Here is an 18340-nt window from a genome sequence, read left to right as displayed (position 1 = left end):
AAAGGAGGTGGAAGTTATATCTCTTGACAAGACCAGTTTAGGTCTGTGTCGTACTTTGGGAGCATGAAAGCTTTCGAGCTACACAGAACCCTTTTGCAAGGCAGAGCGGAGCAGCCTGCGTTCAAATCCCTACTCCGTTATTAAACGAATGAGAAAAGCCAGGGGCAAATCGCTGTCTTGTAGCTTAGCCTCCCTTGCGGGGCTGTTTTGAAGCCAAACTAGACTGGCACCATATGTTTGCTGCCCTGAGCTGTTTGTTATGAACTGTGAGCAGTGAATAATAAAGATTGCGCTTTTATATACTGTATATATCTAAAAAAACCCTGAAATTAATGTCCGGTTGAGCCAGAAAGTGTCAAGAAGAATCTTAAATCTGGTTGCAGTTTAGAGAGGAGAATTTCCCAGGCAGCCGTAGCTGGAGACGTCTCTTTAAACTTCGGCTTTCCCCATCAAGGATCTAATCTGATCTCCCCGGCGCCCTCAGATGTGGCTCACGGCAATGTTTTCTTAACTTCTGGGCTCACTACCCAAAATCAAATCGACACGCTATCCGAAAGGGGTCAGCCACGGCCATGTCTGAAGCGCTGTTTGTTTGTTTGCAAGAGGGTTGCAGAGTTCATGCATCGATCGCGAGCGGAAAGGGCTTCGTCTTCGATGGCCTCATCGCTCTTGGGGAAGAGTCTCCCTCGCCAGTGCCAGCTGTCCTGAGATACTCTTTGCCCGGACATAAGAAGTTTGGCTCGAGAACTTTTCCTGTAGTCACCGATGCCATAGCTGTCAAGCGTCCCATATTTGGCGGGACAGTCCCTTATCCCAGCGCCATGTCCCGCTGCTGTCCCTTATTGATGATGTCCCTTAAATAAGCTGCTGAAGGTAATGGGGCCCTTTCTATGTCCAGCTGTCCTTTGTCAACAACAAATTGTTGCTGTTTTTTTGTGTTGAATATATGCTATATGGTAATTCATGGACCTAATAGGTATCTATTTTTTTTAATATATAAATTTTATTAATTTTCATCCAATTATACATTTTATCCCGAATACAACAAATTGTAACTGTTTGACTTCCTTCAGCGTCTCTGACAATCATCCATGTTTATACCTTTAATACACATTCCCTTCTTTCGTATTGCCATTGTTCCTCCTTACTCCCATTATTTCTAATAAACAATACTTATTTATTTTTTTACAGTGCCTCTTTAAATCCCACTAGCGTTATATTTACACCACATATATTTTTCAGATAATCCACAAATTTTCCCCAGTCCTCGATGAACTTTTGGTCTTTAGTATATCTAATTTTCCCAGTTAATTTATCCAGTTCCGCACAGTCTGTCAATTTTGATCTCCATTCTTCGGACCTAATAGGTATCTAAAGCCATTTGCACGCAACAAAATATGTATTTTCTCAAAGAAATTGTTGATCCCTTATTTTGGCTGCTGATCCCTTATTTTCGAGGCTGCTGGTCCTTTATTTTCAAATCTGTAAGTTGACAGCTATGGCCGATGCAGGCATTTTCAAACAGGGGGTCAGGAACTGGCGTCCCCCAAGTCAAACCCGGCTTAATTAAGACAAAATGTCATTCTGGCCTCGTGGAGAGCCAGCAAGAGTCAAGGAAAGGGGGATATGAGGGAACAGAGTGGCGTTCTTCTTCGTCCACCAACCCTTCAGTTTTTGACAGGCTGGCCATCCTGACCACACGTCAATCTCCCAGCTGTAGGGATTTGGCAAGGCTTCAGTTTTGACCCAGACAGCGGCCCAGCCAGTTTGTGAGGCCATGATCCAGCCTTGGACTATGCAAAACAAAAATAAGAGTTCCACGGAGCATGTCCAGAGTGCTTTCGCCTCCCTCACCCACTGTAGCTTTGACAGCTTGTTGTTGCAAAACGACCAAAGGGTCCTGTATCACCCTGAAGACCTTTATTAAGCCTCAAAATTTTGACTTTTTAAATAAATAAAAAAATGGCCCGTGTTTTTAAAATGGATTATATATACACATATACATGTATATATATTATATACATATATGCATATGTATATATGCGCATATACATGTATATACATATATATTTATATGCTTTCGTAGATTTTCACGGGTACAGGAATGCAGGTTTTGGTGTCCTCGGGTGTCTTCCCGTGTAAAAGTTGGGGTGTCTAGGCGACGTTTCGACGAGGTCTCACTCGTCATCTTCAGGCTGGTGCTTTCGGCTTCTTGTTACTGGAACAGAGCGGGATCTCAATGTTTGAGTTCCTATAAATACTGTAGAGGGGGTGTGGTGTCTAGCCTCCAATGTTCTGGGCAGAGAGGAAGTTCCCAGGCTAGTGTGCCTTTTCTTCTTTTGTTCCTTAATTACTTGAGAGATACCTTGAGTGATTTCTTGAGTGATATCCTGAGTACTACTTAGGTGGGTCATTAGGTGTGGATTAGTTGCTAAAGTCTTTGTGTCTTGACCTCTTGAACTTTGTGAAGAGTTTTCCTGAGAAGATGGCTGTATTGCCATCTAATGACCCACCTAAGTGGTACTCAGGATATCACTCAAGAAATCACTCAAGGTATCTCTCAAGTAATTAAGGAACAAAAGAAGAAAAGGCACACTAGCCTGGGAACTTCCTCTCTGCCCAGAACATTGGAGGCTAGACACCACACCCCCTCTACAGTATTTATAGGAACTCAAACATTGAGATCCCGCTCTGTTCCAGTAACAAGAAGCCGAAAGCACCAGCCTGAAGATGACGAGTGAGACCTCGTCGAAACGTCGCCTAGACACCCCAACTTTTACACGGGAAGACACCCGAGGACACCAAAACCTGCATATATTTATATGTATATATATATACATACATATATATATGCATATGTATTCATACATATATGTGTGTGTGTGTATAATATAAATGGGCCACACAACCCAGCTATCTTTATTTCCAGTTTTTAAAAAGATGCTTTCTACACTTAGCCAAAACAAAAGCTCTATGAAAACAACAAATTAAAAAAATATATAAAATGCCCTTTCTTCTGAAAGGCCAAGGCCTGGCCTGGTTGCTAAGGCCGAGGCAGCCTCACTGCCCGGTTGCTAAGGGCTCCTTCCAGCCCCGCCCCCTCGCCCGAAACTCGGCGGCCATTTTTTATCCTCCGCCCCGCTCCATTCCCGCCTGATGACGTGCGGACACTTATGCCACGCCTACCGAGCTCGGGGAAGGGGAGAAAGAAGAGTCGGGGGGGGGCGGAGTGGAGACGGAGGGGGCGTGGTCGCCCGGGGAGGGAGGGGCGAGCGAAGGGGCCGGGCCTCCCAGCGCGGCGGAGCCAATGGGAAGCGGCGTGGGCGTGGCCCCGGCGCCTGGCTCAGGTAACAGGTTGCGCCCGCCCGGGCAGAGGCGCAGAAGGTGTGAGAGGCGAGCGGGGCAGGTGGGGGCGGCCGAGGAGGAACCAGGAGGGTGAGTAAGAGGGGAAAACCCCCTTTTGGCTCGTGAATAAGGCTCTCTCCTTCCCTTCCCACCCTCCTTTTGAAAGCAGCGGTCCCAGCCGGCGCCCCACCCCATTTCCTTTTATGGGTATCGCCCCCCAGCCCAGTTTCTGCCCTTCCCCAGTTCACTGTCCCCAAGCGAGGACGGCCGCCCCCTTGCCCTTAAGGCTCTCCCCCCCCCGCCCAGTGGCTGCTTTTATTTGTGGGAGGGGGTGGTTAGGGTGCTGGACCCTACCTTAGCTACTATATCTCCTTTCAGTCCCGGGGGAGTTTGTGGATTATTAATTACTATTATTATTAATAATAATAATAATTGTTATGAACCCTCCTGCTTCCAGCTGCTATTGGTGTCCCCCCTCCCCGCCGCTTTTTAAAGAATCACTATGTTTCCTTGGAAAGAAATCCACGCAGTATGTATATCTCTCTCTTTCTCTCTTGGCCCAACTGCACTCTGTTTTGGGTTTGTACCCCTCTTCAACTTTTTCAGAGACAGGACCCCCTTCTAAAATCCAAACGTGCATTGGATTGATCCGGGAAGCGCTAGTGGCTCCAGATCTGGATAAAAAGATCAGTGCTCTCGGGTACCATGCCTGCCCACCCTCTCTAGTCCTCAGGGGACACTGTCCGGCCGCCCCTCCCCAACTTAAGTACCTACCTAACACTGATTTTTATCACTGGGGTTTCTGGGTTGCATCCAGCTAAGTTCCAATTTGACCCATTAGAATTAATGGACTTGCATTAGTCACAGGGGTGGACTTTGGTAATCTGGTGCCCGAAGCAAGGACAAATTTGATGCCCGCCTCTAAATATTTATTACGTATTTTCACAATAATTCCTTTTTCCCTGTATTTTTTTGTGCCCCCTCGGCTCAGCGCCCTGTGCAGGGGAAGCACTCGGGTTGCCCCAAAACTGGTACTGTTAGTTAATTTCTAGAGTGGAACTAACATTGAATACAATCCTCTTGGTGCAGTTTCTGGTTTTATACTCCCACCTTCTAAGGGTGTGGTACACCATTTGTGATAAATACTTCCTGTGTGTACACACACACACACACACACACACACACACACACACTCACTGAGTTTATGGTTACTGTTCGTGCCCCAGTGAATGCCCCCACAATCTGTCACAGCCTGACACTTTCTCTCTCACACACATACACACACAAAACACAATTGTAATCCTGATTTTCTGCCCTGTGCACACTGAATTCCCCCTACAGCTACACCCCACACCTGGAATTTTGCTCCCCCTTCTCTCAAATCCCCCCTTACCTTCCAAGATTGCTGTCCCAGAGTGGGGCTGTGCTTCCTCTATCTTCCATTCTGGTTATATTTTCCCATAGTGGAACACCTTTAAAACGCCAACTGAGATAACTGTGGGGAGGAATGTTTTGTTGGCATGCTGCTTTCTGAAGGGTGTGGACTGGCCTCTTTGTGGGGTTGACTAGCAAGAGCCGGCAGAAATTCCATGAGCCTAAATGTTGATGCCTGGTTCTGGTGCCTGGGAACTTTGAAATCTTTGCTCGGTTTCCTTCCACGTAAAGTGGGAATAGGGATTGGAAGTGTTCCTTTACATTCTTTGGGATTTGCACCATGTTATTCCATTACATCTTGCTTAAACGTAGCTCTGTTTATGTGATGGGTTGGTGCAGGAGAGCAGGAAAGGAATCGATGTTTTCTGCTGTCTAACTATAAACGAACCCAGAAGGGCTGGAGGTGGTTTTAAGTTAGGTGCTCCTTCAGAATACTGTGGAGGCAACCCACTAGTGGGTTTTCTCTGGATTGCACAGGGATTGCACAGGGAACCACAAACCTCATGCGTGAAAGCCGCTCTGAGGCTGCCCTTTTTGACCAAGGTTGGTGTACCCAAGATGTCAGCCAAAAGCCATATCTTAGCCTCTCATTCCTTTTGAAATACTGTATTCCGGTGCAGCTTTGATCCAAATTGAGGAAAAAGAATAACCTAGCTGTTTTTTAAAGCTGGTAGTGTATATTCAGCCAAAAAGGGACTTTGATCCTGGAAGGGGATCTGTTTGTGTTAGCTAAGGTTTCAAACTTTGAGCAGTTTTGGGGATGGTTTATTTTGATGCGATATGTATGGCATTGGTGACTGATGGCTCCAAAAACCACCAACTCTGGATAAAATCCTCCTTTTATTAGCTCTCTGGTCATTGCACTTTTACTGCAAGGGAGGCTTTGATTGTGAAGGCAGGCCTGTCTCTCTCTTTTTCCTGCTCCAAGTTGCTCTTCAATAAATAACAAAGCCAGCCTCCTGTTAATGTTCCCAAGCATGTAAACTAAAGGATTGCCTTTTTAGAGCCACATTGGTGTTGGTAATTGCTATAAGGTAGGAGGCGCAAAATGTTTTTGGCCTACAACTCTCATGATTCCTAGCTAGCAGGACCAGTGGTCAGGGCTGATGGGAGTTGTAGTCTCAAAACATCTGGAGGGCTGAGGTTGAGTAAGCCTGAACTAGATGCTAGAAGAGAGAGATGTGTGCAAGCCTTTGAGCAACACAGAACTCTTCAGGTGGAAGGGAAGAGTAACTGACTCTGATGCATTTATGTGCATAAACCCCCGTGGCTCAGGGGGCCTGAAACAAAATGAATTAAGCCTTGCTGGGGTCAGATTCAGCACCCCACTTTCCACAATGACTAGAAAGAGGGCCACAAACCCCCCCCCCCAATTGCCTGACTGCAGCATCTAGTTTTCAGAGGTAGTGTGTCTTGGAAGATGGTGGTGCCATTCCCAAGCATTATATGGCTACTGAGAACAGGAGAGTCTTGCTAGATTAGATCATGATGTCCAAGTTTTGGCAATCAGAGGTATACTGTGTCCAAACATGGAGGCTCTATTTAGACTTATCTTCCATTCATTTGCCTCTCTCTCGGGAGGTTTCCTGCCTGGCTCCGTAATAATCCCTGATTGCAAGCTCCAAAACCCTCCTCTGTTATTTTGATTATTATTCATTTGTTGCAGCATTTATACCCTGCTTTTTCTCCAGGGATCTAAAGATGATGAACATAGTTCTCCCCTCCATCTCCATTTTATCCTTACCTCTGTGAGGTAGGTTAGGCTGAAATGCAGAGACTTGGCCCAAGGCCAGCCAGCGAGGTTTACAGCTGAATAAGGGGATTTGAGCCCTGGTTTCCCAGGTCCTAATCCAACACTCCTAATCACCGCACCTGGGAGATCAGGGTTCAAATCGCCCACGCACAGCCTCTTAGCTTAACCCGTTGGGTCTGCACAAACCTACCTAGAAGGGTTGCTGAGAGGATAAAACAGGGAGATCCTTGGAGGAAAGGCTCAAGATACATAAAACGAATAAAACAACTTTCAGCAAAGAAACAGCAAAGGGTTCTTTAAAAAAACACACAACCCCGCAGTTAAAGGCAAAGCTGGTGTTGTTCCTTTGCCCTGGGGAGGAAGGGATTAAAAGAGGCCTTTGACTACGTGACCTTTTGGAATGCGAAGGAATCCTATTATAAATTGCTTTGAGGTGGGGGTGGAGGAAGGAAATGACTCCAGCTATATCAGCAATGCAAAGATTTGCTCTCTCTCTCAAAGGATAGGGAACCTGATGCGCTCAAGGTGTTGCTGAACTCTCATTCCTGGCCATTTGGCTGTGCTGGAGATTTGGAATCCCAACAACATATATTGTTATTGCACTCAACATTATATATTGCTATTGCATTCATGCGCCTCCTTTTCCCAAGGAACTCAAGGTGCTCCATCTCCCTATTTCATCCTCAACGACAACCCTGCGAGGTGGGTTAGGCTAAGAAATTCATGACTGGCCCAAGGGCACCCAGTGGCTGCGTGGGAATTCGAACCCTGGTCTCCCAGGTCACAGTCCAACACTCTACCCATTTGTACCACTGGCTCTGGTACAAATGGCAGGCCTCAGGTTCCCTGATATATAGAGCCAATCTTTGCATTGCTGATAGATGGGAGTCATTTTCTTTCTCTACTCCCCCCCCCCCCAAGCTTCTTCTAACTGGAAACAACCCCCCTCACCATGAAGCCCCTCTGTTGCTAAACCCTGTTGTAGTCATCTCTCTCCCCCCCCCACCCTTGTCCCACTCCCAAATTTGCAAAAAATTAACTCTTTTGATTTGGAACAGTTTAGGAAAGTTACAGTGAAGTAAGATTTCAGCCTTAAACTGCTGTCTTAGGCACACATACAGTCAACATTATTGGGTCTTACTTCTGAGTAAGGATGGGTAGGGTCAGGATCTCTCTCTCTCTCTCTCTCTCTCTCTCTCTCTCTCTCTCTCACACACACACACACACACACACACACACACACACAGAGTGAACTACACACTTGCATTGAAATTGACAGCTGCTTTCCCGTAACACTGCCCCTCCTTAAGATTAAAATTTAGAACAACCTTCTTGGTGCGATACATCTTTGCATTGGAAAACACAGCTGCTTTTGTGAAATCTATCCAGTGGAACCTTGGTTTCTGAATTTAATCCATTCAGGGAGTCTGTTCGATTCCTGAAACAGTTTGGGAACCAAAGCGCAGCTACTGATATAAGCCTGGTGCTTTTTTTTCTGGGGGTGCTCAAGAGTACAGAGTACTGGCAATTTTTCTTTCTGGGCAAAAAGCAGTACATAAGACCTCCTGAATTCAGCCAGGCTTCCTTCCACGTAAGTAGGGTTAGGATTGCAGCCTTCGTTCCAAAGTGACTGCAAAATTCGTCTTTTCTCCGATTTTTGTATGTGCTTGTAGGAATTTTGACGACCATCCTCTCTCTCCAGGTATTCAGTTTGAGGTTTCCTCTTACACCTTCGGGGTGTATGCCCTCCTCTCTCCCTTCCATCGCCTGATTGAAACTAGAGTAAAGGCTGAAATTCTAGTTTTCCCCATGAATGGAGAACAATATCCCAGTGTCTGGGGCTGCTGCCTTTAAGTTGCTGGGAGCTGCGGTTTCTCGCATCCATCTGGGAGACCTCATTGCTTAATTGGCTATTTCTGCAAAGAATTTGCCCATTGTCAAATCCTGTTTGGATAAAGTAAGCGAGGACGGGGGTGGACTTAGATCTAGCTAAACCGCTGACCTTTTTTTCTTTTCTTTTTTGAATAAAATAAATAAATCCACAAGGGCCAGCCCCCTGGAGATTTCGGCTTCAGCAGGAGCTGCTGTCAAAGGTCAACGGCCGAAAGGGCAAACGAAGGGCGATCGATATCAATTCTTGCCCTGCTGAAAGGAAGGGTTTCTAAAAATATATGAAAACGAACCAACGTGGCTAGCGAGTTCAAGTTTCTAGGCCTTGTGGCGTTAAAGAAACAGCCCCCTCCGGATCCAGAATCCTAAAATCCTGATGGAATCTTTTATATTAATGTCCTGACACATCACTGGTTTGCTAGATGAGATGGGATGGGGCTGTTCTGTGGGGAATGCATGTCCAACGTGTCTTTATACCACCACCTTAGGTGTCCTGTATGAGTCATACAATCGGCGCACACTCCTTTTAACAAGAGTGGCTGGGGAAACCCAGCCAGATGAGCGGGCTATAAATAATAAATTATAATAATATTATTACAGTGGACGCTCGGGTTGTGAACTTGATCCGTGCGGGATGCACATTCGCAACCCACAGCGGCGTGTCTGCGCACGTGCGAGTTGCGATTCGATGCTTCTATGCATGTGCAAAGCATGATTTAGCGCTTCTGCGCATGTGCGACCACCGAAACCCGGAAGTAACCCGTTCCAGTACTTCCGGGTTTCGGTGGTCCGTAACCCAAAAAAAGCAACCTGAAGCGTCTGATTGTATTATTAAATAACTTAAATGAAACCTTGGTATGTTCTGCCTCATGCCTATGGTGTATGTATAATAATAATAATAAATAATAATTTATTATTTATACCCCGCCCATCTGGCTGGGTTTCCCCAGCCACTCTGGGCGGCTTCTAACAGAATATTAAAATCCAATTGTCTATTAAACATTAAAAGCTTCCCTAAACAGGGCTGCCTTCAGATGGCTTCTAAAAGTCTGGTAGTTATTGTTCTCTTTGATACCTGGTGGGAGGGCGTTTCACAGGGCGGGCGCCACCACCGAGAAGGCCCTCTGCCTGGTTCCCTGTAACTTGGCTTCTTGCAGAGAGGGAACCACTAGAAGGCTCTCGGCGCTGGACCTCAGTGTCCGGGCACACATAGATTGGCAGATAATCCAATCCCTGGCATACCCACGAAGGGCTGGAAAAGATTTCCTGCTGAAACCCTGGAGAGCTGCTGCCAGTCCGTGTAGGCAATACTGACCTAGATGGACCTGTTTTCTGACTCTGTAAAAGGCAGCTGCTACCTGCGTCCCTGTATGTAGCATCTATGCTTTTTTTTCTGTACGCATCGTAGAGAAATATGTCTGATCATTATGTGAGATTACATCCCTCCTGGGGCGTCTCCGAAATCGCTTGCTAAGACAAGACCCCCTGCATGCATCTATCTTGGTGAGTTTATTTTGTTAATCTCTTCGGTGTCGGGCTTGAGCGCTGGCATGAGCTTAACCACTGCACCTCCCTTCTGTAATGCGATGCCTTTAAAATTTTAATGTTCCAACTCTCAAGTGGCAGTTTCCACGGCAGGCGATGATAACCTGAGCCCTTTGCGAGTTGTCGAAAATCTGAATAATTCCACTGTTTGCCTGCAACCTTGAGTGACGGGTCTGGTACTTCTGGTTAAGGGCGGTGTCCGAATGTCATACTTTCAGGGTGTCGCCAGCTGAAAAGTTTAGCCACCTGTCAAGAAACGGAGAGGTGATCGAATTGAGGTCACCTGCTGGTCTTTGTCACAGATGCGTCATTTGAGAAACCTTGTCCCTGTCGCAAAAGTCCACCTCCGCAAACACCCCTGGTTTAAAATATACCCATTTCACAGATCGGAAGGCAGTGGCACCCAGGGACTGGCATATCCCTGTCTCTGATAATAAAAATGCTGTCCTTATTTCACCTCTGGGGGAGGTGTTGGGGATTACTGCCCTAAAAATAAAAAAAAATGTACAGTTCGTTCACGGTTGCTAGATTTTCCTGCTACTTTCCTTGATATAAAACCTCTTGCGTGGGGTTTGGCTGCATCATCGTGTAAGTGTGTGTACACCTGAGGAAAATATTCAGAACACACCTCCATTTCTAGGTAGCACATTTCGTCAGTTCTGCCACAATCACAGCCAGATTTGTAATGTTCTTCACCCCATGACAATGCAATCCTATCCACTATCTACTCGGAAGCAACCCGACTGAGTTCAAAGGGACTTGCTCCCAGGTAAGCCTAGGATCGCAGCCTCAGGATTGGCTGCCAAGTTCTTGAGATCCTGGTGGAAAAAAAATCCCTTTTATACTGGCTCCACAGTCCAGTGTTTTGGCAAAGAAACTGACTTTATTTTCTTCCCAAACTAATTTCACCCCCTTTCCCTTATCCTACTCCAACCTGTTAGGCTGGTTTTTTGCTCCTGCCCCCCACCAGGTTCAGGTTTCTGTTGGAAGAAAGTATTTTAAAAAGTCCTCTGTATGTGGTTAAAAAGACACAACTTGGCTGCTGTTCGTGTCTCCAGGTTGGAACAGTGTGTGACCACAAAATGGTGGGTGGTTTTTTAAAAAGAATTGTTGGTGGTTACATTATATTATACTTTTTATTTTTATATTTGCATATCCTTACCTGTTGCAAGGAGCCCTGAGTCTTTTTTTTTAACAGAAAGAGGCTTTAAATAAATTTATTAATACTGAAACTTAACAACAGAATTTCCCACTCTTCCATTTTCGCCCAGAAACCTCCCCCAGCCGCAAATTTGAAATTAAATAGCTTCAGCCTACCTCGCAAGGTTGTTGTGATGAGAAAACTACTCCCTCCACCAACCTGAATGGCTTTTGAAGAGGTGCAGGCACTGGTTTTGGGCCATGTTGACAGCTGGTCCCAGACCAGGAAGCTGGGGTTTTGAATGCCCTCTTCCCGGGGGTCAAATCTCACCTCCTTTCCCCCATTGAATGCCTCACCTTTGCAAGACGCTCTTAATTGTTGGCTGGGATATTTTGGAGCGGGCGGGGAAGGAGTGATTTTTTTAATGCTTTGATGGTGCACACTCTGAAGAATGCTTCAGGGGCATCCGAAAAAAGCAGGAAGCAATTTCTATGCATTGTTTGTTTCTCTTTGGGGAGCGTGGCTTATGATTAACGACGCTCGGGGTTTTGTTCTTTTTTTGCTTTCCTTGCCTGCGGAAGGATAATACCTGAAATGCACGCCCAGCACATCCTCCTAAACCACGGCAGGGAACTGTTTTCAGGCCGAAGGGCTGCATTTTGGGTGGCCATGTAGGTGGGGTTCTTAACTCCTGGATTCCCCCCAAATGCCTGAGTTCAGTGAGCTGCTGAGAATCCAGGGCAGGGCTGCACCAGACATCGAAAGCATACCCTACACAAGAACACTGTCCCACCATCTCGTCCTCTGTCGTCCCCTTCTCCTTGTGCCCTCCATCTTTCCCACCATCAGGGTCTTTTCCAGGGAGTCTTCTCTTCTCATGAGGTGGCCAAAGTCTTGGAGCCTCAGCTTCAGGATCTGTCCTTCCAGTGAGCACTCAGGGCTGATTTCCTTCAGAATGGAGAGGTTGGATCTTCTTGCAGTCCATGGGACTCTCCAGAGTCTCCTCCAGCACCAGAATTCAAAAGCATCCATTCTCTGGCGATCAGCCTTCTTGATGGTCCAGCTCTCACTTCCATACATCACGACTGGGAAAACCAGAGCTTTAACGATACGGACCTTTGTCGGCAAGGTGATGTCTCTGCTTTTTCAGATGCTGTCTAGGTTTGTCATTGCTTTTCTCCCAAGAAGCAGGCGTCTTTTAATTTCGTGGCTGCTGTCACCATCTGCAGTGGTCCGCAGAGACCACCTTACACTGTGTTTAAAACCAAAATTGCATTTGGATAGAAAGTGTTTCTCAGACGGCTAGTCCTAGTCTTTATAACCCTGGCAGAAGCTGAAAGAGATCATTTCCGGGGTGCGCACTATCCTGCGCTATCTCTGCAGCTTTCTTATGGCACCTGGAAGCATAGATTTGATCCAAGGTGGGAAGAGTGCACCCAATTATTCTCTCCGCAGTCTTTACAACCCTGGACAGCGTTATTTTTTCCCTGACAATGGTATGATGTGAACTTGTCCCCGTCCCCATCTTGGGCAAGCGCTAGGCCAGGGGTCAGCAACCTTTTTCAGCTGTGGGCCGGTCCAGCATCCCTCAGATCATGTGGGGGGCCGGACTATATTTTGAAGAAGAAAAAAATGAACAAATTCCTATGCCCCACAAATAACCCAGAGATGCATTTTAAATGAAAGGACACATTCCACTCATGTAAAAACACGCTGATTCCCGGACCGTCCACGGGCCGGATTTAGAAGGCGATTGGTCTTAGGTTGCCTACCCCTGCGCTAGGCAGTCTCCTAGTTCAAGGGACAGGTTCCAGCCAGGTAAAATCACCTGAGGAACCTGCGGAGGAGCATGGCCTGAGGAGGGCAGTTGTGTTGCTGCCTGGGTCGAGTTAGAGAGGTCTGACGTCCCTTGCTCCTTCCTAAACTCTTCTGCTGGGAAATGGCCCCCGGTGCCCCTTGTGGAAGGGAGTTCCGCAGTTTAACTACGTGCTCTGTGCCGAAGTACTTTCCCCTCTCTGCCCTGAATCTTCCCACAGTCTTCAGATCCTGTGTCTGGAAAAAGCGAGAGCGACTGCAGGCCCTTCTCCTCCCCGTGTGGCAAGGACGTTCCTGCCGTCCCGATCGCTGCTATTTACCCGGGACGGCGAGTCCTTGCGCAACAGTTGAAGGGCTGCTCTCATGCCTCTGGAATTCCATTCCTCCTGCTGCACCTGCAAGGACGGATCGATGATGCAAGCCCGAGGTGTGGCGGTTTCAGGTTGCTCCCTGAACTCTCTAAGCACCTGCCAGCCTAAGAATCAGCAAACAAAGAAACCACATAGGCTGCAAAAGCCCGTCTGAATAACAGAGTTTTGGGCTGGAACAATGGTTGCCGGACCTGTGGCAGGGAGTTCCACAGGGCAGAGTCTGTGGAGAGAGCTGGTGTGCGGTAGTCGTTAAGAGTGCCGGACTTGGACCCGGGAGGAGACCAAGGTTCAAATCCTACTTGGCAACATCACTTTGGGCCGCTGCTTATATCTCAGCCTAACTTGCCTCGCAGGGTTATTGTGAAGATTAAACGGAGGAGGGTGTGCTGCCTTGAATTGCTTTTAAGGTGGGGGAGAACAGGCGGGATTTTATTTTATTTTTGAATTTGTATCTTATTTATTTGTTAACATCCTTATATTACATCCGTAAACATTGTCATATTCCATTACAGGACTTGCTATAATTTCCAACATGTATACAAAAATTATATACACATTTTATATACCTAGAAAGAAAATGAAACAAAAAAAAGAACAAAGAGAAAAAACAAAAACAACCCCCCCAATATCATATATATACCAACACACTAGACTTCCTGTCCATCCCGTTGTATATTCCTTTTTTACAAATGAATCCACTCTTTTTATTGTATATTTCTTTACATTTTATCTAATACATTCCTGTATCAATATGTGCTCTTAGTTGGGAACAGGCGAGATATAAATGCAGCAATAAAATAAAAAATAAAGGCTCAACCCTTAGTAAAGGTTGCTCAAATCTTAGGGGCCTGTGGGTGACTGTATTAACTGCCCCATCAGATAATAATATATAATAATAATTTATTATTTATACCCCACTCATCTGGCTGAGTCTCCCCTCTGTTAGACGATCTCTAACAGTAACAATTAGCTTTGTCATAAGAAATAATTGTGTTGTGTTTAGTGTGTGTGTCCCGTGGGCCCAGCGGCTTTTAGTAGTGATGGCTCAGTGGAGCCTCCTTGTTCAGTTGCAGCATACCTCAGAACACCAGGTTGCAGGGAGCCAGAGGAGGGCTGTACGATGCCTTCCTGCCCTGCTCATGGTATCCCGAATGGCCTCTGTGGGGAGCTGGAAAGGTCTTTCTGTAGAATCATAGACTTGTGGAGCTGGAGGGGACCCCAGGGGTCATCTAGTCCAACCCCAGAAATCTCAACTAGAGCGTCCCTTACAGATGGCCATCCAACCTCTGCTTAAAAACCTCCAAGGAAGGAGAGTCCACAACCTTCTGAGGGAGTTCGTTCTGCTGTCTCAACAGCTCAGGTTCTTGGTTTTAAATCAAAATCTCATTTCTTGCCATTTAAAACCGTTAGTTCCCGTCCTGCCAACTCGGAAAACAAGCTTGCTCCATCTACAGATGTTCGAAGATAACTGCTCCCTCTTTTCTTTCGTAGGCTGAATTCAGGCCTCTCGTCTTAAATCCTTACGACTGATTTTCCTTTTTAAAAAAGAAATATGTAATATTTTATTAAGCTTGTTTGTTGTTGTTTAGTCGTGTCTGCCTCTTCGTGACCCCCTGGACCAGAGCATGCCAGGCACTCCTGTCTTCCACTGCCTCCCACAGTTTGGTCAAACTCAAGCTGGTAGCTTCGAGAACACTGTCCCACCATCTCGTCCTCCGTCGTCCCCTTCTCCTTGTGTCCTCCATCTTTCCCACCATCAGGGTCTTTTCCAGGGAGCCTTATCTTCTCATGAGGTGGCCAAAGTATTGGAGCCTCAGCTTCGGGATCTGTCTTTCCAGTGAGCACTCAGGGCTGATTTCCTTCAGAATGGAGAGGTTTGATCTTCTTGCAGTCCATGGGACTCTCAAGAGTCTCCTCCAGCACCAGAATTCAAAAGCATCCATTCTTTGGCGATCAGCCTTCTTGATGGTCCAGCTCTCACTTCCATACATCACGACTGGGAAATTATTAAGCTTAAGAATAGACAATACAGTACATTACATACAATACAGTCATACCTCTTGTTACATTTGCTCCAGGTTAAATCTTTTCAGGTTGCATCCCACGGCAACCCGGAAGTACAGGAAAGGGTTACTTCCGGGATTTGCTGCTCGCGAATGCACAGGTGCTCAAAATGATGTCACGCGCATGCGCAGAAGCAGTGAATCGCGACCCGCGCACGTGCGGACACGGGTTGTGTTCTGCTCATGTTGCGAATGGAGGTCCGGAACAGATCCCGTTCACAACCAGAGGTACCACTGTACATACAATACATACTTTACCTATATACATACCCAACGTGAATACACCCAAGTGTTTGACTTCCAAATATTCTATTTTACATTTTGGTGGTCTATACACATTTTTATTATTTAGGTTTCCACTTTTTTTCTCTCTACAAATTTTACTATATATTCCTCTATTTTCTAGATTCATTCTATATCTCTCAGGAGATTTGTCTTGTCCATGTAGTTTTTAAGATATTCATTGAAAACCACTGATTTTCCAATATGCTTCTACAGCACAGTCCCACTAAGGCTGCAGGCTGGTGTTGGGAAGAGGGAATTTTTAAGCCTTTCCCACTCAACACCCCACCCCCCAGCAAATTTTCCCCTCCCCACCCGAGAAAAATGGGGTGTGTTTTTTCCCCATCTATTGCATTGCATCGAAGAACCGTACTCCGCGCAACGTGAACTCTGCTGGAGAGGTTATGCTCCCCTCCGCAAATCTTGTTGTGCTAATGATCTAGAGAGGATTGAAATAATGAGCTGTAGATTATGGGATTGGTCAGGCATCTGTATATATTTCTTCCCCAGGAGGGGGCTGGTTTCCTAGGCTCTGAGCTCCGGGGAATTTCTGGTGGCAGCCGACGCACTGCGATTTCCTCCCCCAGGCGCACATATCTGCCATGGCATGTGCAAAGATTTCACTAGGCTTCGCTGTCTTTGCAGGAAATCCCTGGCATTTGCAAGGGGCTGGACTAGATGGCATTTTGAGGTCCCTTTGGGCACCGGAATTCTATGGTTGTTCAATTCAGGGAGGTGGACTTCCAGAGAAGTTTGGATCTACTTTATTATTTTCTCCGTTGCTGGTGGGAAACTGATAGAAAACGGTGAGACGCTTGTGTGATTGACGCCCTTGTATGTCCACTGTATTCGGTTTGGGCTTAACACTAGGTTGAAATACAGTGGTACCTCGGGTTACATACGCTTCAGGTTACAGACTCCGCTAACCCAGAAATAGTGCTTCAGGTTAAGAACTTTGCTTCAGAATGAGAACAGAAATCGTCCTGCGGCGGCAGCAGGAGGCCCCATTAGCTAAAGTGGTGCTTCAGGTTAAGAACAGTTTCAGGTTAAGTACAGACCTCCGGAACGAATTAAGTACTTAACCAGAGGTACCACTGTATGTATTGCATTGGAGCCCTCAATATGTTTCCTATTCTGTGCTTTGATTGTGTGTGGGGGCGGTGTATTTCAATGGAAATTGTAGTTTGTGAACTTGTTTTTAATTTACAAAATCATTGATATTTTTAAAGTTTGCAGTACTTCTGCAATACAGTGTCTAAATTCCCAACAAAAATACTTTACAAGAAACTGAGAACATCACATGTCATTATACTTGGCTGAGCCAACACCCATTTTTTCATAAATGTGGTTGGTTGTTTTGCTTGTACAGGAGTCTCCTGCGATAAGTTTGACCATTTTGCAGTAATCAAATTGGTTTCCACCTCTTGATCTCTCTGTTTAAATATCCAAGCAGGAATATCTTAGGCTCTGTTGGCACATGGGCTCCTAATTTTGGAAATAGGAGTCGTCCCCCCCCAAAAGTATGGAGCATCTTTAGCAATTAGCCATCTTGGGTTTCAATTTGCTGTACAAAATCAACAACAAACAAACCAGATAGAAAGTGAGATGAGGGGGTGATTGGCCCCAATCGCAGGAGGATTTCCTTATGCTCTTTTTGAAAATCTGCATGCTTGGGATCGCCGGGTGCCGATTAGGCGGGAGGAAACCCTGAATATGTACTCCTGGCTTTGTGCAGATTTAGGAAAGGGTCATTGCCTAGTGGTTAGAGCGCATCCTTTGCGTGCGGAAGTTGCAGATTGCATCCCCAGTGGCACCTGCAGGAAAGGCTGGGAATGTCCCCTGGCCAAAACCCTGGAGAGCTGCTGCCAGTCTGTGCAGACAATACTGAACTAGATACGGTGATAGTCTGATAAGCCAGCTTTCTATGTTCTGGTTTAAGTCAGACCCATGAGGACTAGGATCTTGAGTCTGTTTAGTGGAAGGACAACAGTTCAGCGGCAGACCTCCAGGTTCGATACCCAGGTGAGGCTTCCAAAAGCACCTGCCAAAGCCTGGAGGGCTGCTGCCAGTCAGAGCAAGCAGTGCTGAGCTTGATGGAGCAATGGCCTGACTGCTTGTAAGGCTGCTTTCTGTGCCCCTGTTTAAACCAGCCATTTTTGTCCGTAACCATGAGGACTGGAGACTCGCTTTATTCCTGCCTGAGAAGGGCCGTAGCCCTGTGGTGGAACATCTGCTTTGCGTGCAGAAAGTCCTAGGTTCAGTCTATCACAAGTTAATAATTATAATAATTATTATAATTTATTATTTATACCCCGCCCATCTGGCTGAGTCTCCCCAGCCACTCTGGGCGGCTCCCAATCAAATGTTAAAAACAGTACAGCATTAAATATTAAAAACTTCCCTAAACAGGGCTGCCTTCAGATGTCTTTTAAAGATAAGATAGCTGCTTATTTCCTTCACATTTAAAGGGAGGGCGTTCCAAAGGGCGGGTGCCACCACCGAGAAGGCCCTCTGTCTGGTTCCCTGTAACCTCGCAGTGAGGGAACCACCAGAAGGCCCTTGGAGCTGGACCTCAGTGTCCGGGCAGAACAATGGGGGTGGAGACGCTCCTTCAGGTATACAGGACCGAGGCCATTTAGGGCTTGAAAGGTCAGCACCAACACTTTGAATTGTGCTCGGAAACGTACTGGGAGCCAATGCA

At 46.4% G+C, this 18340-nt stretch overlaps 1 protein-coding gene and 1 long non-coding RNA gene across 2 annotated transcripts in view; one reads left to right on the top strand and one right to left on the bottom strand.

Annotated features, from left to right (window-relative positions):
- Nucleotides 1-3320: 3320 nt before the first annotated feature.
- Nucleotides 3321-18340, top strand: part of CGN (cingulin) — a 72143-nt gene continuing 57123 nt past the window's right edge. The window contains exon 1 of the mRNA XM_083715514.1: nt 3321-3435. The gene's annotated coding sequence lies outside the window, so the exon portion shown is untranslated. The remainder of the gene's footprint in view (nt 3436-18340) is intronic.
- Nucleotides 9913-11737, bottom strand: LOC310833026. The gene is made up of 2 exons (XR_014558520.1): nt 11285-11737; nt 9913-10213 (listed from the first exon to the last, which is right to left on the bottom strand). It is a non-coding gene; the product is annotated as an uncharacterized lncRNA (long non-coding RNA).

The sequence above is a fragment of the Podarcis gaigeae genome, assembly GCF_964106915.1.
Source record: "Podarcis gaigeae genome assembly, chromosome: 16".
Taxonomy (NCBI): Eukaryota; Metazoa; Chordata; class Lepidosauria; order Squamata; family Lacertidae; genus Podarcis; species Podarcis gaigeae.
The sequence above is the reverse complement of the archived record's forward strand: the minus strand, read 5'-3'. Positions and strand labels throughout refer to the sequence as shown.